Source organism: Microcebus murinus, chromosome 16, assembly GCF_040939455.1.
Source record: "Microcebus murinus isolate Inina chromosome 16, M.murinus_Inina_mat1.0, whole genome shotgun sequence".
NCBI classification, from domain to species: domain Eukaryota; kingdom Metazoa; phylum Chordata; class Mammalia; order Primates; family Cheirogaleidae; genus Microcebus; species Microcebus murinus.
Window position 1 is genome coordinate 50299454 of NC_134119.1, and position 21015 is coordinate 50320468.

General features: G+C 62.4%; 1 protein-coding gene across 1 annotated transcript in view; it reads left to right on the plus strand.

The window, feature by feature from the left end:
• Window positions 1–21015, plus strand: part of LOC105881641 (stem-loop histone mRNA binding protein) — a 230380-nt gene that overhangs the window by 47966 nt on the left and 161399 nt on the right. The window lies entirely within an intron of this gene.

Genomic DNA, 21015 nt, shown 5'->3' on the forward strand with positions numbered 1-21015 from the left:
GGCAGTCCCTGGGGGTGGGGGTGCCAGGCTTCCCTCCCTACAGCCACTGGATCCATGGGGTACCCTGCCCAGTCTTCGCTCAGGCCACCCCTACCCCAGCTTTCAGCTGAGCCTGCCCCCAGGACCAGTCACTGTCTGGGTCAGGGTCTGCCCAGGGCTGGAGTGGGCAGGGCTGGGGTACCCTCGGAGAGGGCAACTTGGGCCAGACCTAGTGGCTCCCAGGCCTGGTTATCTCAGAACAGGGGTCTGTGTTGCTTCAGTGTGGATCAAAGGGGCTTATCGGGCTGGCCATGCTGGGCCTTGCTTCCCACGGCCACCCTTCCGCCCTCACAGTCCCCTCCCTGCCTCCAGTACCCTCCCACCTTCCCCTGCTCCTGGACGTGCTTTTCGAGGCCAAATCCACCCCTCTTGAGGATCCTGGTCTCGAGCTAGATAATGACTGGCCTCCAGGAGGAGGTCACAGGGAGGTGCCTGCCAGGTCTGCGGTGGAGGACCACAGTGCCTGGTCCCTGGAGGCTTCTTAGAAGGCAGGGCAGGCAGAACAGATTTGGGCAGCTGTCTACCTGGTGACCACAGGCACAAGGCAGAGACGTATGGTAGCTGGCTTGAGGGTGGGATGCAGGTAGGGCACCCATCCCCTCTGGGTATAAGCCCGGGGCACAGCCAGCCCGCTGGGTGCCCCCAGGGAGCCACTGTGGGCCCAGGGCACCAGCAGAGCAAGAGAGCAGTGCTATGAGCCCCCACTGCAAGCGCCACCCACCTGCCTGGGCACGGAGGGCTTGGGCTGGGCCTGGAAAACTGGGTCAGAGCAAGGCTGGGCAGGCTCCCTGCACCAGCACCACCGCCTTGCCCGCACCCAGCCAAGTTTGTGCCCACAGCCAGGGAAGGGGCTTCAGATCACAGCGCAGCCTGAGGCTGGCCTGAGCCTGTGAGCACACGTGGCCACGTGAGCGCATGCACACTCACATGGGATTGTCCTGGGGCCAAGTAGGGTTGGATACTTCAGCTGGCAGCTGGGCTCAGGGCTCTGGGCCCCCCGCCCAAATGCCCCTGGCCTGACTATGGAAAATCTTTGGGCAGTGCAGAGTCCAGTCTAGCCCACCAAAGCTGGGGGACTCAAGTGCCCTGGCCACCCCTGGCCAGCTCAGGAAAGGGCTCCCTGCCCATGACCCTTTGGATCTTTGTGGCCCAGGGAGATGAGTTACCTCAGGTAGACAGATGAAGAAGCTAAGTTTCAGAGATGGCAGCAAACTGCCCCAGGGCACACAGAAGATCAAAGAGAGCCTCTTCTTCTGAGTGCCCCGGAGTGTCCAGTAGCGTGCCCCCCCTCTAGTTAAGCATTGCCCTCCCCTCCCAAGCACCCCCCGACTTGCCACACCAGGGCACACCCCCATCTGGAGACACTGGTCCTTACTGACATGGCAGCCTCAGAGAAGCTGCAGACGGTGGGGGGGGTTCATGGAGGGCTGTCCCCACCCCTGCCGGGCTCAAGATCTGTCCTAGTGGCCAGGTGCAGTGGCTCACACCTGTAATCCTAGCACTCTGGGGGGCTGCTCAAGGTCAGGAGTTTGAAACCAGCCTGAGCAAGAGCGAGATCCTGTCTCAACAAAAATAGAAAGAAGTTAATTGGACAGCTAAAAATATATAGAAAAAATTAGCTGGGCATGGTGGCGCATCCTGTAGTCCCAGCTACTCGGGAGGCTGAGGCAGTAGGATCACTTGAGCCTAGGAGTTCGAGGTTGCTGTGAGCTAGGCTGACACCATGGCACTCTAGCCCGGGCAACAGAGTAAGACTCTGTCTCAAAAAAAAAAAATCTGTCCTAGTGGTACAGGACTGAGGTCCAGGTCCTCAGAACCCGGAGGCAGCCTGGGTGGGTGAAGGGAGGAGCCCCCGGCCCAGGCCTGGGCCCTGGCACAGGAACGGTAGCGGTACAGCGTCCCTGCCAGGCATCGCTCAGAGGGGCCTCCTTCTCCACTCCAATCCCATCCATGAGCTGTTCTCTGGCCCCACAGAGGCTGGGCTTGCCCGGACTCCTGGCCCAGCCTTGGGACCAGCCCTTGTGGCTGGGGAGAGCAGGGCCCGTCTGCACACTGCACTGGGTGGGAGTCAGCCCGCTGGTGCCTGGCCTGCTCTGCTGTCCTCCCCCACGCTGGATCCATCCCAGTGAGGGGCGGGGGAAGATCCCCTCCCCTGCCCACTGCTGGAGACCCTTCATGCAGTCCCCCTGACAGGGCAGCCCTGTGCAGGGTTTGTGGCTCTGCAGGACACCCCCCACACTCCTGCTCCCAGGAGTGGTGGCCCTGATCCACCCCCGTGGTAGGACCCCCAGAGTGGCACTCGCAAGCACTTGCCTTAGATGCCCATGCACGTGTGTGTACACTCACATGCACACACGCATGCGCACACATGAGCACACACACATGCATGGCACAGACACTGTGCTCTCCTTGTAAAAAGCTTAAAGGATTCTGGCTGTTTGCTACCGTGGAGCTCACAGAACTGGTAGTGCCAGAATTGGATCCTGGGGCAGGTGGAGACTCGACAGCCACTCCTCGGACCTTTCTGCTCAGTTCTTCCCAGGGGCCCGCCCTACACCCCCATGAAGACGATGCCACCTGTCTCAGTGGCCCTCAGAGAGGGGCTGGAGGCATAGCCCTTGAGGCCGGCTTTGTGGGAAGGCAGTGGACACCTGCCCCGCTACAGATGCTGCCACTAACACCGTGCGACTGGTGGCTCTTTTCCCAAATCCCCACGCTGTGGCCCCTGAGTGTCCTGGTGCCCCAGGCTCCTCTCTGGGGCCACATCATCATCACCCCTGTCTGTCCACCATGCCCCAGCCCCATCCAGACCCAGCTCTGACTGCCATGTCCTGTCCTCTCCCCACATATCTGGTGTCCCTTGGCCAACAGCAGGGCAGTCCCTGCTGGAAGAGCTGGGCCTTGGACATGCCTATCCTACAGCATTACTTGTAAAATGGGGACAATAAAGGTGTGACCCAGTGGGGAAGGATAAGATTTAGTGACTGGAAGCTTCCAGAAGGCTTAGAATGGCACCAGGGCTGTCATTGTCAAGGCCATCGCCTTGGCTGTCCCAGCCCCTGAAACAACTGGCCTCACAGGCACCCCCATGGGGCTACACGGTCAGAAGAGGTGCCAGGAAGCCCATTGGGCCTGCTGCATGGAGTGAGCAGCGTTGGGGTGGTGGAGGGACTCTCCTGGCCACCAGAGGAAAGCTGGCCCCCGCCAAAGGGGCTCTGTTGGCATCTGTGGGGGATGTGCAGAAAGGGGTGACCTCATGCAGGGCTGGGCCCCAGGCCCCTCCTGCAGCCCCCTTCCCTCTCACACTGGGGGCTCACCCCATAGGCACAGCCCACTGTCCTCCCCGGAGCCCACCTACATACACTGAGGGACTGCTCTCGGGCCTCTGGCCTCAGGGCGCCCCTGCCACCCCCAGGACTGAGAGCCCCTGGGATGGGGGAGCCCATGCTGGGACCCCCACGGAGTGTGGTCTTTGAGGTCTCAGGGGTATGTATTTGTGTCCCTAGAACACTAGAGCTGAGGGTGTCAGGAATGCTTGCATGCCACCTCTGCAGACATCAGTCCACGCAGCACCGCCTCTCCCGCTTGTGGCCGTGGTCTTCGCCTCTGAATGTTTCTCCACAGCTACCCCCCCCCAGCAGACTGGAGACCTGGGGCCACGTTGCAGTCTGCATCTTCAGCGCCCCAAGTCCAGTCCAGAAAGGGGCTGTGCATCAGGGGCTCAGACCCCCAAGCCCAGTCTCTAGCACTGCTTGCAAGAGCTGTGTCCTCAGACCCAGACCAGTGGGCCCCTATCCAAGGAGGTGGGGGCAGGGCTGGCCCCCACCCTCAAGAATGAATGATGCCACTCAGGCTGGGGATAGTTGTGTGTAGCCGCAGTCAGCCACCCTGCCTGTGTCACACACATGGGGCAATGAGCACAGCCTCGAGGACAGCTGGCTGGGTGCAGTGTATAACATAGTCCCCAGATGTACACCAGGCCCTGGCCAAGGCGTCCAACATCTGGGCCGTGTGCAGCGACTGGCTACTGCCAGCAAGCACAGATCTGTCCTGCTGGGTGGGCAGGACTGGCAGCCCTTGAGGAGCACAACAGTCCATTGACAGTGGCCTGGGCGTGCTCTCCTCACTCAGGACGTCTGCCTGGCCCACACCAGTGCCACAAAACCCAGGACCCTGACCTGCAGACTCCTCCCTAGCACAGCTGATGAAGCTCTGCCAACACCTTAGATACTCTTGTGTCTCTTCGGGGAAGGGAGCTGACCCCCAGTCAGGACACCCCTTCCATCCTGGGAGGCAGCTCTGGGCTCAGGTAAGTCCTTTGGTCCTGCGTGTGTGTTGCTGTCTTCGGGGGCATGATGGGGTCTGGGTTCTCCAGGCACACATGGGCCAGCAGAGCTGTGCCAAAAGCCCAGGCCCAGGGCATGAGGTGAGGCCATGGGTGGGATGGGACCTTCTGGAGGGCCCAGTCCTGCTCCCAGCACTGTTGGCGATAGTATCTTCTAAACCGCCTTGAGGTCTGGGCACTAGCGCCTGCAGCTGGATGTCTGTGTGCCTCCACTTGGCCACCGTGGCCCAGCCCCTCTGTCACTTCCCCCAGGCAGTCCTGTTAAGACCTGAGTGGGCTCATACCCTCTCTGCTCCAGGCCCTCCTGGCCCCCTCAGCATAGCCAGGGCTTCCGGAACAGCCTCTTTGAGCACCTCACTTCCCACCATCCTGCTGGCAGTACTTCCACCTCAGGGCCTCTGTATGGCCACTCCTCCCTGACTCCCCCTTGCCCTCCCTCACCCCCAGGGGTGCCTGTTCACTTTGTCCCACCCTCTTAACCTTGTGGCCTCCTAACTGTGCAAAGGCCTGGAGGTCCCAGAACAGGACCTGGGGCCTCCCTGCCTGGGTGGGGCTGGACCCCCCTGTGGAGGGCAGTTCCTCAAGGAGCTGCCTGCAGCCGATCCGCGTCCTCCACCAGGAGCCCAGGCCCCAACCCTGCCCTGCCTAACCCAGCCTGATGTGGTGGAGACTGAGGCCAGCAGAGGACCCTGGGCAGTCAGCTCCACCTGCCCAGGGCTTTCCTCAAAAATGAGTCTGACTTTCTCCTCTTTCCCTGAGTGGCCTGGAGTGATCTGTGAAAACGGTTCGCTATTCACCTTACCCAGAAAACCCCACAAAATCACGCAAGTCAAGAAGTTCAAATCTTCCTGTTCACTCTAAGAACACTCGTGCGACTGCCCAAACCGTCAAGGGTGTGCATATACGAAAGTATCTGAAAGACATCGCTTTACAGAAACCATGTGGACCATTCCAAGGCTAAGGTGGTGGAGCCGATAGGTGTGCATGGGCCAAACACAAGGACACAGGGTCAGTGGCCCAAAAAAAGTGCTGAATTTTTGCTGCACATGCTTAAAAATGCAGAGTCCTTGAGCACATCCAGGTGAGCAAAGCACCCAAGATGCGCTGAACTCACAGAGCTCATGGTCGGATTAACCTGTCCCTGAGCTCCCCGGCCACATGGAGGTGATCATCTCTGAAAAGGAACAAATTGTTCCAAAACTAGAAGAGGAAGTTGTACAGAAGAAAAAGATATCCCAGAAAAAAAACTGAAGAAACAAAAACTTTCAACATAAAAGAAATGCAAATAACAGTAAAAGGGAAAACAATGAATCTGGGAGGTGTCTCAGGAAGGGACCACAGGGTAACCCATGGCCCCAGAGGCCAGTGAGGACGGGCTGGCCTGGGGTTCCCGGCAGGTGGGGCCAGGCTGGCTCCAGGGGCTTCGGGCTGTCTTGAGACAGCGTCCCTGTGGCCGCAAGTGGGCAAAGGCCTCAGTGGGCCAGGCTTGGGGACCTCAGCACCTCCTGTGTGTCTGGAGCGCTCACAGCCCCAAAGGCTCACCTGAGCAGCAGACCCAGGTGCTGGGTGCTCGCTGCAGCAGAAGACTGGGCTGCAGCAGAAGACTGGGCTGCAGCAGAAGACTGGGGAGGTGGGGGCACGGGGCCAAGTGGTAGCCTGGCTCAGTGGGCCTCTATGGCATCACCCTGGGCCAGGTCCTGAGAGTGCGGATGGTTACTCTGCTCTGTGGAGCCCTGGGGTGATAGCCAGTGTGGCCAGGGCCTGGGGGATGCTGCTTGGAGTCCCCAGCCCACACTCCCCTAGGGGATCCTACGAATCCCAGACCCTGCCCCCAGCCGACACATCTTGTTTGTCTGGGGTGCCTGACACTTGTTAATGCTGTCTACCACCACCCTTCAGCCCACCCCAGGAGGCAGGGGCAGGAGCACATCTTCCTGAGCAGGGAGGAAGGGGGCCACCATGTGAGATCCCTCAACACTTGTTGTCATGTGACACCAGTCTCCCTTCAGCCCCGAGCTCTTTCCCAGGCAAGGTCCCCAGAAGCCAGGGCCTTTGTGCCTCCTGGCACCCACCTGTCCCTGGAGCTGTCCCATCTGGGCTCAGGTGCCCTGGCATCCTTCTGACACTCTACCGCCCTGGTAGGGGGAGGAGGGGCTGTGCCAGACACACAGGGTGAGGAGGGCAGCAAAGCCCATTGAGCTGGCCTTGGCCAGGCCTAGCAGGGGACCTGGTCTGGGTGGGGGATGGACATGGATGGGTACTGCCCAGGCCAGCCCTTTATCCCAGGCAGGCCCCACAGGGCAGATCCAAGCGAAGGTGGGATCAGGCTCTTGGCGGGCCTTGGGCTGAAGCGAGGCAGGGTGAGGGCTGCTGCCACCACCATCCTCCTCACAACAGCGCTGCCTTGAGGGCATCAGCCCCATTTGGGGCCCAGGGGACCTGGGGTCCCAGGAAACATGGCCACTAGGCCCTGGACATACCGTATTAAAACCTGATTCCTCAAAAACGTCCAAGTGTCCCTGAGTGCCAGGCTCTGGTCCCTGCCTCTGTGGGCTGGCAGTGGGTGGGCAGTGGTCAAAGCCTCCTGGGTGCCACAAGACAGGATGATGTAAGGTGGGTGACCAGGCAGGGCCAGGCACACAGCCTCTGATTCCTGGGGGGTGGGCAGCCCCCAGGAGCAGGTGTGTGATAAGGCAGAAGTGTGACAAGGCGCTAAGGGGGAAGGCCAGGGCCAGTTGGCGGGACCTGGGCACAGGCCCGTTTGGGCCCAGCTACAGAAGGCCAGGGGTAGGGTCCCCGAGCAGCTGACATCAGTAACTCGGGGGGAGCTGAGGAGGGATCCTGAGTGGGGGGCGCTGACGGCTCAATCCTGCCCGTCACTGCTCAATGGGCCCTTGTCCCCAGCCATTGAGGGCTGCATTCCCGGCCCCCTGGCGACAGCCCTGGCCACGGCCATCTCCGGGGAGGCAGGAATGTGGCGGGCGGGGCATGGGCTGGGGGTGGGGGCTCCCGTTCTCACGCCCAGGGCCACTCTGGCGACTCAATTGGAATTTAAATGCTGGCCATTGTTGTCCCCAGAATGGCCAGGAGTCAGCGCTGCCCTAGGGGCTTGGTCAGACCTGGACCAGAGTGGCTGGCCAACCCAGCAGCCCACCAGCCCAGCTCCTAGCGGCCCAGGCACTTCTCTCCTACCAACCTTTCCCCTAGCCCCCTCCTCCAGAGAGCCCTCCTGAACTGCTCCAGCCCTCTTTCCTGGCCGCCCAGCTCCAGTTCTGTATCTTTCTATTTTGGAGGGTAGGACTATGAGTGGCCACTATAGGTCCCCACCTGGGTTAGTACCCGACTGTGCCCACCACAGCCTGCTGTCTCCCAGACTAGCCTGGCCAGGCCTATCGGTGAACTCAGGCCTCACCTCCTGGTCTCCACTCGGGGGGCTGGGGGCCACACCCAAGGTTCTGTGCACCTTTGAGCCCCTAGGTAGAGAAGACTGGGCTGGGGGACAGGGCCCACCTCGGAGGTGTCCTCAGGCCCAGGCTGGGGGTAGGGCTGGAAGGAACCCAGGCCCCTCCAGGCTGGCCTCCTAGTGCTCAGCCCTGTGACCCCTGAGCTCTGGAGTTGGGGTAAGGTGGGTTTCCAAGAGGAGGGACAAAGCTCTGGCCTCCCACCCTGAAGGCAGCTCATGGGCGCCCCCAAATCCTACCCCATTATGGAGCTCAGATCCACCAGGAGGGCTCTTCCCCTGGACTGAGGCTCGTCTCCTGGTCCAAGCAGAAACCCCAAGAAGGTGCATGTCAGAGGTGCACCTGGCTTGCACACGGGGACCTTGTGCGGCCCTGCCACCGCCACTGCCTGGCCTAGCCTGGGGCCTCCCGTCCACATCAACTCCAGGCAGAGCCAGCCCCACCTCTGTGGGAGCTGTCCCCTCTGGTGTGCACCCCCTAATTCCCAGCCTCATACCCCAAACCCTCCCAAACACAGCTCAAGCCACCAAGCTGGGTGGGTACATCCCTTGGTGCCCAGCCCAAGTGCCCCCCAAGGGCCAAGCCAGCCCCCAGCCCTTCCCACCACCTCTTCCTCCCGAGACTTCATTGATTTATTTATTTGCTGAACCTCTGACGTCCTTGAAAGGGGCCTTTGTCCGCACAGACAATCAACTGCACAAATGGAAACGAGTTGTGTTTGAGGAAAGTCTAGTGTGTGTTCCTGGGGGTGGAGGGGTCCTGGCCGGGGGTGGGGCACACAGCCAGCCAGGAGCTGCAAGGGGGGCCCTGGAGCACTCTCACACAGCCTAGCCCAGGCTCAGCACTGACCGCATGAGTCGCCCGGAGTGACAGCCACCCTCTAGTGGGGCGCTGACCCATCCCTAGCTGTGATAATTCCTCCAGCGAATAACAGAGATTGAAACCCCGGTGTGCACAGTGGCTGTGCCATGGGGACAGCCGGCCCCCTCTTCACAGCACTGGGGACACGCAGCAGTGGGTCCTATGGCCAGGGCCCCGACCACTGGACGGCACGGCTCAGCCCAGGGAACAGCCCTGCAAAGACTGGAGGCCAGGGCCGAGGTCAAGTTTGAGGAACAGTGAGTGTAGGAGCGGGGGTGGGGGGTCTGGTGGAGCCAGGACTATTGAGACTTTATTGGGGTGAGATGGGAGCCCAGGGAGGCTGTTGGAGGAGGGAAGTGACCTGAGCAGCAGGTTGTTGCAGGGGAGGGGCTCTTCGGGACCAGGGAGAGGCACGGGGATAGACCTTGACCAGGGGCTGGGAAGCGCTAGATTCCAGGTAGGCTGGACAGTCAAGCCAGGTGGCTCTGACGACCATTAACTGTGGAGGCAGATGGCACGGCTGGGCGAAAGGGAAGGACATGTGTTCAGACTGGCTGACCCCTCGCTGCTGGCCTTCCCCAGTCACACCATGGAACGAAGTCCCTGGTGGCAGGACCACCCCGCGCTGCCCAGTGCTCTCTTGGGTCTGATGTGGGATGACTGCCCAGATCCCTGGGCCGCTTGGTGGGGCCCTGACAGAGCTGGGATGCTGAGTCCATCTTCTTTCTGGAGAGCTTCCTGGTGGAGGAGTGCCGTGGCTGGAGGCCTGAAGCACAGCGGATGGGTCCCTTCTGGGCATGATGAGCCCAGTGGGGATGGGGAGGGATGAGAGAGGCTCCCTGCCTGCCCCCAGGCAGCTGAGCAATGCTGACCCAACACTGGCCACCACCTCCCAGGTGGCCCATCCCCAGGCAGCAAAGGCCGAGTTGTGTGTGGGTCAGGCGGCCTGGCTGGCCTGGGAGGAGTGTGTGGCCTGTGGCTGTCTGTCTAGTGTCTGCACTGGCTGGCTCAGAGTGGCTGGACCCCCATGGTCCTACAATGCCTCCTGGGCAGTAAAGGCAGGAAGCTCTGAGACCTGGAGGAGAAGGGCCAAGGACGAGGAAGGAGCCCCTAGGCTTAAGACATGGGGTGCAGGTGCAGGGGACCCCAGATCTCCATCATGCAGGGGTTGCTGACAGCCCCAGGCATGGTCCCCCTTAGGCCAGCCTGCTGGTGTCCAGGAGCCCCAGTTTGGTCCCGAAGGGCAGCTCCCTCTAGGGGCGTTGCCCTTGATGTCAAGGCCTTTGTCTGGAGGTTGACCCATGCGAGGACCTCAGCAGGGTGAGCCCTGGGAGTATGGGGCACCCACTTAGACCCCATGACCAGCCCCCGTTGCTGAGTATCCAGCATTCTGCTCCCTGCAGAGACTGTGTGCTGAATTCTGACCTGTCTGTGTGCAGTGACTGTCTGCTATGGCAATGGTCAGCCTGTACTGCTCACACAGCCTCACCCAGAGGCCCCAGCTCAGACCATGCTCTAGGGCCCACAGTGGGAAGGGGGCACTGTCCCTGGGGTGACCTGTGTTGCGTCCCAAGCAACCCTGTTCTGTATTTATGTCTACTCTCCATGCCCCTGTGCTGGGCCACAGCCTACCATGGTCCACTGCTGCTCAGCCCGGCAGCCACGGCCCCACCCTAACACCACACCACGGCAGCAGCCACAGCCCTGTCCCCTGAATTGGCCTGAGAGGCACCTGAATGAAGCCAAAGCTGTGTGGCTTGATGCTCTCAGGCCAGCGTTTGGAGGCAGGCACCAGGCAGGAGGGGCTTGCACAGATGCAGGCCCATGCTGCCTGCTTCTGGCCTCGTTCTGTGGCCTGTAGCCCCCAGCTCTGGAAAAGGCCAAAAGCAGCCAGTGGGGCCACAGCCTAGGCTCAAGGGACAGGTCTGGAAGAGGCTTCCAGGCCGTACCCACAACAGGCTCTGGGGTTGACTCCCTACTGCTTCGGTGTCTTCGGTTAGTCCCCACGCTGGACACAGCTGGGTAGGGGAGAGGAGTCAGGCGGGTGGGCGGCCTTGGGGCTTCTGGACAAGTTCCTAAAGGCTGCAGTTGAAGGGGGAGCAAAAACCCCAGTGAGGGGCCACTCGTGGAGCCCCTCCGAAGGCTCCCCGGAGGGCAGCATCATCAGGCGTGGGCCTCGGCAACAAGCCCAGCCGGCGAGAAGTGGGGCTGGAGAGCAGAAGCGGTGGGGTGTGGACAGGGAGTGAGCAAAGAGACGCTCCGGAGGACACACAGAGGGCCTGGGGCTGCTTGCCTGGGAATGGAGAGCAGGCCGGAACAGGGAGAGTTCTGGAGCCTCAGCACTCAGAGGCTCCAGGCTCTGGGGCCTGAGTCGACTCGGTCGGTTTTGTGGCTCTGGGAAGGTGCCTTCCTCAGCCCACCTCACCCCTGTCCCTGGGACCACTGCCCCATTGCCCACCCTTGGCCGCAGCGGTCAGAACAAATGGGCACTCTGTGTACTCCTATGCCCCCATGCCAGAACCCCAAGGCTGAGCTGCCCTCCCCAGGAGACCCCATCTGGGCCAACAGGACCATCACAGGCAGTGGGGACCAGGAGGCTGGTAGGGGTGACGCCTGGAGTGGGGATTCAAGGGGCTTCTCAGGGCAGGCCACAGCTGGGAGAATTTTGCAGTCAGTGAGGGCAGTGGGTAGCATGCAGGACCAGGGGGCCCAGGTGCAGGCACAGCTGGGCATAGACCTGGCAGCCAGTCTGTGAGCTGGCCTGTCCTGGCCACCCCCTGGGGATGGTCTGTGCCCAGGGTGCCCCGAGGGAGGCAGGTGCGAGAACAGCCAGGTAAGCCAACCCTGAGCACATCTCTGTTCCTGGCCCCCGCCCTGACCCAGATCTCGCTGCCATCTGAGCAGGAAGGGAGCTGGGATCTGAGACTGGGTCCCCCAGACGCCGCGGGTGCTGTGGGAAGGGCCTTGCCGTGCAAATGGGAGACCTAGCCCCGAGAGCCACCCCCCAACCCCACCAGCCTTTTAGGCCCCATGGCTGGTCTCCACCGTATCTGGGGTGGGTCTGCCTGGGGAGGGGCAGGAACAAGGGTCCAGCTAATCTCTGTGCCTCCTGGGAGGGCCTGCCAGGTTTGCAGTGGGTGGGGGATGGCAGGCAGGATTGGATTTCGAGTTGGCCCCTTCCCAGGCGCCGACACCTGCTCTGGGCGCGACGAGTCCATTCTACTGCTGTCGGAGATAACACCTCCAGCGCTTACCGGCTGTCCAGGGGACAAGGGCTTGGCACAGGCTTGAGCCGGCAGAGAGGTGGGCATGGTGGGCCAGGGCAGGGAGGGACCGTGGGAGCAGGAAGCCCGCCCCAGTCCAGTCTCCCATGGGGACCCAAAGGAGGTGCTTCCTGGAGGGGACATGGGGTGGGAGTGGAGCTAGCTTGGGAGAGTGAGGGGTCCCCTCCTCTCCAGAATACAAGCCCCTTGTACCCAGCTGGCCCCTCATGATCCATCACACCAGGTGGCCAGAGAGGAGGCAGTAAGAGAGGCTTGGCCTGGGCCACTTCCTGGGCCCACCTCCACCCTCACCTGGCTGCCCTGCCCCAGGAGAAGGGGGCTATGCCTTGGTTTCCCACCCTCTGAAATGGGGCGGTGAGGAAGGTGTGAGCAGGCTGGGACTGGCCCGTCCCTGGGTCCCTGTTGTCTCTGGGTCTTGGGGCACGTGTGTCTGGGTGCCCCTGCCTCTGTATGGCCTGGAGCTGGCTTTGGCCAGCCTCCCGGTCCTGCACCCCTCCCCCGCTGCCTCTCTGCCTCCACAGCTCTGGCTCCCCCAGTAAACTGGGTCATCACGCGGCCTCCAAATCCTTTCCCAAACTCGCAGCCTCCACCACTGCCACACACCACAAATATTTATTGGGCCCCAACCCTGCTGGGGGGACCAGGCCCATGACTCCCTCCCAGCGCCCCCTCCCAGGGCCTGGGGCCTCTGCTTGCTGGGGGACCATGTTGTGTTGGTGGGTGTGTCCCCATGTTCACCATGTGTGCACATCTGTGTGCACAGAGGGACCAGGGCATCGTCCTTGCCGCTCAGGCCCAGACCTAGAATGGTCAGGACAGCAAGGTCAGGGGTCATGACCCCCACTGCTGGCACCAGGAAGCTGAGCCCTGTGTTCCCAGCTACCCCGTGCCTGCCCAGAGACCCCATAGACTGCCAGTTGCTCCTCTCTGGGCCTCTGTAGCTGAGATGGGGCCTCTGCCTGCCAAGGCCCCATTCACCCCCCTCTGAAGCCTAGGCCCCCAAAGCTGTGGTAAGTAGATAGGGCGGGTGAGGGGCTGCACCGCAAGCCAGACCTGGAGGCCCCAGCAAAACCACAAAGCCTCAGCACTGGGCAGGCTGGGGAGAGGAGGAGGTCCTGGCTGCCGTGCCAGCCCCTCAGGTTCCCCGCACACCCAGCCTGGCCTCCGGTCAGGCGACTGGAACCCAGAAAGGGGAGGCCACTCCAAGGTCACACAGCATACCAGGCTAGGCAAGCACAGGGGGTGCTCCCAGCTGCGACACCCCAACCTTATGCACACAGAGCCCCACTACAGCCCCCACTAGCTGTCCACTGTCCACCATGGCCTGCTGGCACCCAGTCTGCCCAGGGGCCCTCCAATCTCCCCCCGTCCTGTGAGCCAGGTGGCCATGTATGCTCCTCCAGGGCCCCAACACCATGGCTGAGCATCCACCCTGAGCCCAGGCCCCTGCTCAGGTCATACCTCCTTGAGTGACCTGAGAGCCCTGGATGGAGGGGAGGTTTGCAAAACCCCAGACCCCCCCAGGGACCTCCTGGAGCTGCCCCCAGTCTTGGTCTGGGCACCCCAGATTGGCCTGAGAAGTTTCTGGCAAATTCCCTTGGTCCTGCCCCACTGCCCCTACATTGACCCAGAGCTGCAGAGCCTAGAGCCCCAGGCCTTGACCCCGCCAGGCCCAGGCTGCTTCTCTGAGTGAAATGCCGGAGGCCTCATGAGGTGTCAAGCCCCAGACTGATGCCAGAATCTGGACCCTCATGGCCTTTGGCCCCAGGCCCCTGGACAGCCCAATGACCACCACTGCCCGGTGAGAGGAAGGCTCCCAAGGCACGGTGACCTTGGCAGGCCCTAAGCCCGCCCCCAGCCCCAGTGCCCCCGCCACACTGCTCTCTGGGTGTGTGCCAGCCCTGCCGGGATTCCTAGAGGGATTCCCACAGGTCGTCCGTGGGCTTTATGCTGGGCTGGGGCTTCCCCTAGTCAGGTGTTTCTCCCAGGGGGAGCCAGGGAGCTCAGCTCGGCAGGTGGACAGAGCAGAGGAGTCTTTTGGGCCTTCCTTGGGAAGGTCCAGAGTCACCCTCCAGAGCCAGCTCCGCCCCCACCCCATGCTGCACCCCCCTGGCGGGGAGCCCAGAGGCCCGCAGAGCTCATTAGCGCAGCAGCAGCCCCGCCAAGCTCGCTTTAATTGGGGCCAGCGGGACGTGAGAACCCAGGGACCCCGTGCCCGGGCTGCAGGGGGAGGGGGCACCCGCCTGAGCTGCCCGCGGCGGCGGCCCGGATTAGCGTGAGGCTCAATGGGCCCAGCGAGCGGTAATTAAAGCTGCCCGCCTGGGCCGCCCCGGGGCCCAGGGAGGCTCTGGCGCCTGCCCAGTCCCACTCCAGAGCCTGCCCAGCCAGACCTGAACCGTAGTGCCCTACACCCATGAGTCCTGGGAGGCCTGTTGCCGCTCTCCACCAGCCCCTCATCCTCCCTGCCAGGGTGACCAGGGCAGTGGCTACACACTGGTATCTGCCTCAGTTTCCTCTTCCAAAAGTTGAGCAACCATGGTCCTGTTGGGGGGTGTTTGGGGGTGGTGGGTGACGCTCATGAATGGTTGGCGAGTGGGTGCGTGGGTGTAGCCTGCCACTCCAAAGCCCCCCGGGACACCCACAGCCTACGGCTGTGCAGGACCTCCCAGGAGCAGCCGCAAGGCCTGTCTGGGCTGCGGAAACCAGGCCAGACCCTGGAGCTCCAACAGATGGGAAAGCAGCCCCTCAGAACTCTGGAGGGGGCCAGCTGAGTCCCTGGGGACTGTTGTTCTCTTCACTCCACCTGATTTCCCTGCTCTCCTAGGGCGTTACCTGGGTGCCAGGGCCTGAGCAGAGGCCCAGGGCTCTAGCCCACATAGGGGTGCGGGCTGGCGGGGAAAGTAGGCAGCTAGGCTGGGGAAGTGGTCGCTCAGGGGGCCTCAGGGCCTGGCACTGATGTCTGCTTTCAGTGCAAGGGGAGGGAATGGGACCCCTGGCTGCTGGTGGGCCTGTGCTGGGGTGGCTCCCCTCAGCCAGGCGCCCCCGTGACAACCCTGTCATTACTAGATCGAGTTTTCCACTGCAAACCCCAGACTCCTGTGGTTTCCCCAGAGTCATAGGATCTGACCAGGCCTGTCCTTGTCCTGGCCAGGAGAGCAGGGCCTGTGTGGGGACTTGGGCCTGCCTCTCTCCTGGCTTTCCAGAGGCAAAAGGGTCAGAAATGGTCAAAAACTCCTCCAGCCAGCAAAGGCAGGACTTCTGGACATCTCAGTGGGGCCCACGACAGAGGTCCCTGGCAGGCAGGACCCAGGGAGCCCCTGCCTTAGGCACGGGTGGGCCCTGACAGGTGCCTCTTGCAGCAGGGTACCCCCTGAAGCCCCAGGCCCCACATCTGCCTGCAGCTGGTCCTGAGCCAACCAGGCATGGGGTGGAGGGCAGGATACGAGGAGAAACACCAGCAGAGCTGTGGGCACGCAGGGGCAGCCTGGCTTTCTCCCCAGGGGCAGACAGGCAGGCCGGGGAGCAGCCCTGGGGGCCTCCAGCACTGAGGGGCACCCCTCTGGGGACTCACCCGTACACACTCTGTGATGCCAACACCTGCCCCACCCTGCCTGTCTACTCCCTCTGCAACACCACCAGGTGGGTGCCAGGCCTGCAGGCAGGGGGCAGGGGACTGTCAATGTTTTACCACCAAACTTGAGAGGCCAACTGGACTGACTCTGGGTGGTAGCAAGAAGGGGGCCCCCCTGGGGCGACCAGCTCCCCACAGGCCACCTAGGTCAGGTTTGGCCACATTTTTTCTCTTGGGAAAGAGCTTGTTGCTTCCTTTGGTGAAGATGTTTACTCTCCTGGGGCGGGGGCGCTTGCCATGGAGCATGTGCATGTGTGTGCATGTGTACTGGTGCTGGTGCGGCTGGGTTGCTGAAGGCAGGTCCCAGGCAGCAGTGGGGGGTCGAGCCAGTCCCCAGCACTGCTGATCAGCATAAGCAGGTCGGAAGAGAGGTTCAGAGAGGGGAGCCCAGCCCAGGCCATACCCTGGGGAGGGCAGTATCAACCATGCCTGTGGTCCAGACCAAACCCCCACCCTAGGCCCCTGCCACACTGGGCAGATGTTCAGGGCCCTAAAGTGGCAGGTGCAGGAGAGAGTGGGGCCAGGCGGGATGGGAGAGCAGACCCTTGGGGTGGGGATTGAGGTCCAGTCCCCACTCTACGCCTGCTGGCGAGTGATCTTAGGCTGGTTCACCACATGTACCCTATTTCCCTATCTGCAAAATGGAGGTAATAACAGCACCTCCTTTTTGTAATTTAATCTGAGTCCAGTATAGAGACAGCATTCAGCAAATGGAAGGTATCCTTGAGTTCCAATTGGAGACAGTGTCTTCTCATCTGCAGGCTTCCCTTTGGCCTTCTTGGGAGCCACTGGCCCCAGAGCCCAGAAATTATTTTGAGAAAATGGTGCGGTGGGGCTGGGTATGGGGAAGGCATGCTACCTGCCCATGTAACCTTGGAGCCAGGGCTTCCAGGAAGAGAGGAGAGTTCAGGGACCCAGGGGCCTGCCTAGAGCTGAGTTTAGGGCAATCTAGCAGGCTGCCTGGAGGAAGCAGTGTTTGGGTTGGGGGCAGGTTGGAAGCAGAGGCCTGGGGCAGAGGTAGGTGGATCATCTCCACCCGCAGCCTCTCCCAGACGGCCTGGAAGCCAGGGGCCTGGGGGCCTGGGCCAGCCCTGGGCCTGACATAGGGAGGGGCGGCGGAAGGGGCGCCCCAGGCGTGCTCAAAGGCCGCTAATGTTCACTAATCCCAGGCCTTTCAGGCGGCCACAGCCAGAGCTGTTGGCCCAACAGCAGGCGGCTGAAAGGGGAGAGCGGGTGCTGCTGCCCCTGCCGGCCCCGCCCCCGACCCCGGAGGCCTCCCCGCCTGCCTGGCCCAGAGCGCCCTGGAGGGTCCGCGGCCTGGGAGGGCAGCCCAGGGCCGGAGGGTCCACGTGCAAGGACAGCAGGCCAGGCCGGAGGGTCCTAGTGCTGGGGAGAGACTGGGCCGGGCTGGAGGGTCAGGGTGCAGCGACAGCAGGCCTGGCCGCAGAGGGTCTGCGGTGGTGGGGAAGGGCTGGGCCATCCCCTCAGGCTCCGCCAAGTTCCCAAGCCTGGGAGGGGTGTGGGGCCCCTGCATGTTGTTGCAGACAGGCCGGGCCCCTCCGGAGCGTGACCCCGGCTTTCAGCACCGCCCCTGGCCCGGCCCCAGCGCCTCGTTAGGGATTTAATTAAGGAGCCGCCAGGGATTTGCATAATCTCTGAGTGCCTGGGAAGCCCCAGGAGGGGTGGCTGCCGGAGGGAAGGAGCAGGTCTCTCAGCCCAGGCAGAGTGGCCAGGAGGAGGAAAGGGACAAGCCAGGGGCAGGAAGGACACTTTTGTGTCAAAGCCAGCGCTGGAATTCCCCATAGGAGCCATAGGGTACGCCCTCCCTGCTGCCTGAACTGTGGACTCAGCTGGACTGCGAGAAGGGTGCCCGGGCAGAGGGGCACACACTTCCCCCTGCAAACGGCCAGTGCAAACATTCCCACCCTACCATCCGTAGGTCCTCAAGATAGAGTCAGCCTACCCATCCTTGGGTTCGGGCCATCAGGGGCCCAGAGCCAGGGCAGAGGCGGGACACTGACTGCTCGCAGGGCAGGGCATCCCCGATCCATAGGGCCTGGCCTGGAGAGGGCAGGGACCTGGCCGGGCACCCTAGTTCTGGTGGCAGCTTCTGTGCTGAGCCAAGCAGGTGGTGGTCCCATTCTTGGACCCTGGGTCCGTGAGTGGAGGGGGATGACCTCTGGGACCAGCATTCTTCTGCACCCTTGCAGCTTCTGGCTGAGCTTGGCCCAGATCAGTAAGGCCTGGACACTGGTGGGGTACACACCTGACTTCTGTCCCCCATAGTCCCAGAGCCCCTGCCTCCACCAGATGGGGAGACAGAGCTCTTTGTGGCTGGGTCAGGGAGAGTGGGACTTCCTGCCTCCCACTGCCAGCTGGCACCACAGATGGAGCACAACAGTGTCACCCTGAGAGGGTCACCAGGGCTCAGGCAGGAGGCTGTGCAGGCCTGGGCAGCCCCCTGGGCCCAGGCCAAGGCACTAGCAGACCCCCTCCCCACACCTGGTGTCCCCCTGCCCTGTGGGCATTCCCACCGCCTTCAAAGGGCACTGTGGGGCCTGCTAGGGGGCAGGGCCTTTCATCTCCTGGTGGCAGGCTGGGGGCTAGATGATCCTGGAGCAGGAAAGTAGGAGCCTGAAGCACCCTGAAATGCCATCCCTCCCCAGCATCTAGCCCTGGCCCCAGCCCTCCACGGGGACTGCCCTACCCTTCCAGCCGGCCCCGCCCCCTGTGCTAAAGCAGCTGGAGGGTCCCTCACACCCTGCTCCACTCTGCTCCCACAGTAGCTCCTGTGGCCTCCAAGCCAGAGCTGAAGCCCCTGTGGTCCCTGTGGGGCTGTGGTCCCCTGGGTCCTGGGACCTGTGCCCAGCTCCCACCCCTCTCCTCGCTCTCCTTCCTGTGGGGCACCTGTGGGGCACCTCCACTCTGTCATGAGGTCAGCATGAGTCATGGTGCACTGCTCTGGCCTGGTCAAGTCAGGGGAGCTTCTTCTGGACTGGGTCTTTTTTTTTTTTTTTTTTTTTGAGACAGGGTCTCACTTTGTTGCCCAGGCTAGAGTGAGTGCTGTGGCATCAGTTTAGCTCACAGCAACCTCAAACTCCTGGGCTCAAGCGATCCTCCTGCCTCAGCCTCCTGAGTAGCTGAGACTACAGGTGCCACCATGCCCAGCTAATTTTTTCTATATATATTAGTTGGCCAATTAATTTCTTTCTATTTATAGTAGAGACGGGGTCTCGCTCTTGCTCAGGCTGGTTTTGAACTCCTGACCTCGAGCAATCTGCCTGCCTCTGCCTCCTAGTGTTAGGATTACAGGCGTGAGCCACCGCGCCCGGCCTGGGCTGGGTCTTGAAGCGTGAGTAGGAGCTTGCTGCAATGGGGAGGAGGTAGAGGCACTCAGCAGACTCTGAAGGAGGTAGCAGTGTGAACTCAGCTGGGCAGGTGGGCCTGGCCTTTGGGAATCCAGCTTGTCCCTGGAGCTTTGTCTGGCCCAGGGACCCTGGGGACAAGAAGCTGCCTGAGAACATCTTGTTTCAGTTCCTGGCAGGGGTGAGCCAGGGATGTGGCAGCCTCAGGCCAGGCCTGGGCCCAGGGTGTGGGCACCGGGGGTGTCTAGGGGAAGCAGGCCACATACGTGTAGCCTGGCTGGGAGAGGAGGTGGGGCCAGGGAGGGGTGGGCTTTTCAGCTCACATTGGAGCCCAGTGTTAACCCACCCTGACCATTGGTCCCCATTTTCGGCCGAGGGGTCTGGGGAGCCCAGAGGGGACAGGACCTGGAGCCAGCCACTCCTCCGACAGAGAAGTCAGAAGATCCTTGCCCTAAACAAGCCCCCGCTGCCTGCCTCAGTGCTTGGGTCCCACAGTCAGGCCCTGCTCGCGCCAGGCACCCCCCTTGCCTGTCTCCCCTGTGAGTCGAGAGGGACTCAGCCTGCCCTCCTGGCAGCTGTGCAGAGAGGAGGGAAGGAGGATTTGAGGATGCTCACCACCCACAGTGGGACCAGCCTTGGCCACAGCCCCGCCGTGGCTCTGGCTCATGGGGCAGGGGAGGTTCTGAGTGGCATGAGGGTGGAGGCTGGATGGCTTTGCTCAGGGGGAGGCCTTCAGGGGGTGAGCATGGGGAGGCAGGGCTGAGGGCACCAGGGACCTTAGGTGGGGGTGAGTTGTGGGCAAGAGAAGGCCCAAGGACTCAGGCCAGGCCCACGCTTGCCACCCCCCGGTTTACAGGATGCAGAGCACTCGTGCCGTGGGAGGAATGGAGGTTTGCCACCAAGTTTTCATTCATTTCCACTCAAATTATCTAAACACTGTCCTAGGCAGCTCCCAACCCCCTACTCCTCCCTTGGCCCCAGGATCCCCAGGGCTGTACCAGGGGCTGGCTTGTGTCTGTAGCCCCACATCGGATGCCCGGATGCTTGCCCCATCAAGCGGGCCTGGGTCCACAGGGTCTCCCTTCCCTCCTCCCCTTTGGCCCCAGCCCTCCTGGCATCCAGCCCAGACCCTGAAGGAAACACTTGGCTCTTGAGGGTGGAGGTGGTTCGCCCGGGACCCCCGCCCTGGGCCCTGACCTCCTGGCTTGGCACAGCTGACTCAAGAGACAAGGAGGGACCCAGACAAGGCATGGGGGTCTAGGGGCAAGTGTGAGGCTGCCCAGAGAGCCCGGGGCCACGGGTGCCAGGTGGGTGCTGCTGAGAGCCCCTGGCCCACCCTGTAGCCGGAGCCAGCCACTCCTGAAGGAGCCTTTCAGCGAGGCCGGGTGCGGCAGGAGCCCCCGCCTGCCTGGTGCCCAGCCCCGCTGTCGGCGCCTCTCGGCCGGGCGGCCACAACCCTGATGTTGCTTTAATAAAACAAAGTTTTTCTTTCGTGCGAGGCCTCCAGTGGTGAAAGGGCCGATTTAGGAGCCCGGCCCCCTCCCGCCCGCCCTGCGGTGGCGCTGGCCGAGGCCGGGGTAATTTATAGCTTCAACTAGGCACACTCATGCTGGCCCGGGCAGCATGACTAGGGCCCTTTATCCCAGCCCCAGCGCCGCAGAGGGCGGGCGGCTCAAGGCTCCATTCACGGCCGCCCACGCTCCCTCCCAGCCACGTTCCTTATTCAAACGTTTGCAAACTCCGCGGAACCCCATGGGTGAGAACAAGCCAGGCTGTTTGTGCCTTGGCAGCAGGCGGCTGTGCCCTCCCGGGCCAGGCACCCTCCCCTGCTAGGCCCCCATGGGCCTAGGGCGCCCTCCCTCCCATCCACAGGTGAGGGGACCAGGCCACGCAGGCGGGTTTCCTTCCTTTCTTTCTGTTTAGTTGGGCCCAAGTTTTTTCTAGGGAATACAATTGCTTGAACCAGGTCTCAGTCAACAGGGTCCGTTCAGAGCCTCCCAGACCCAGGGCCTGTGGACTCAGAGCCCGG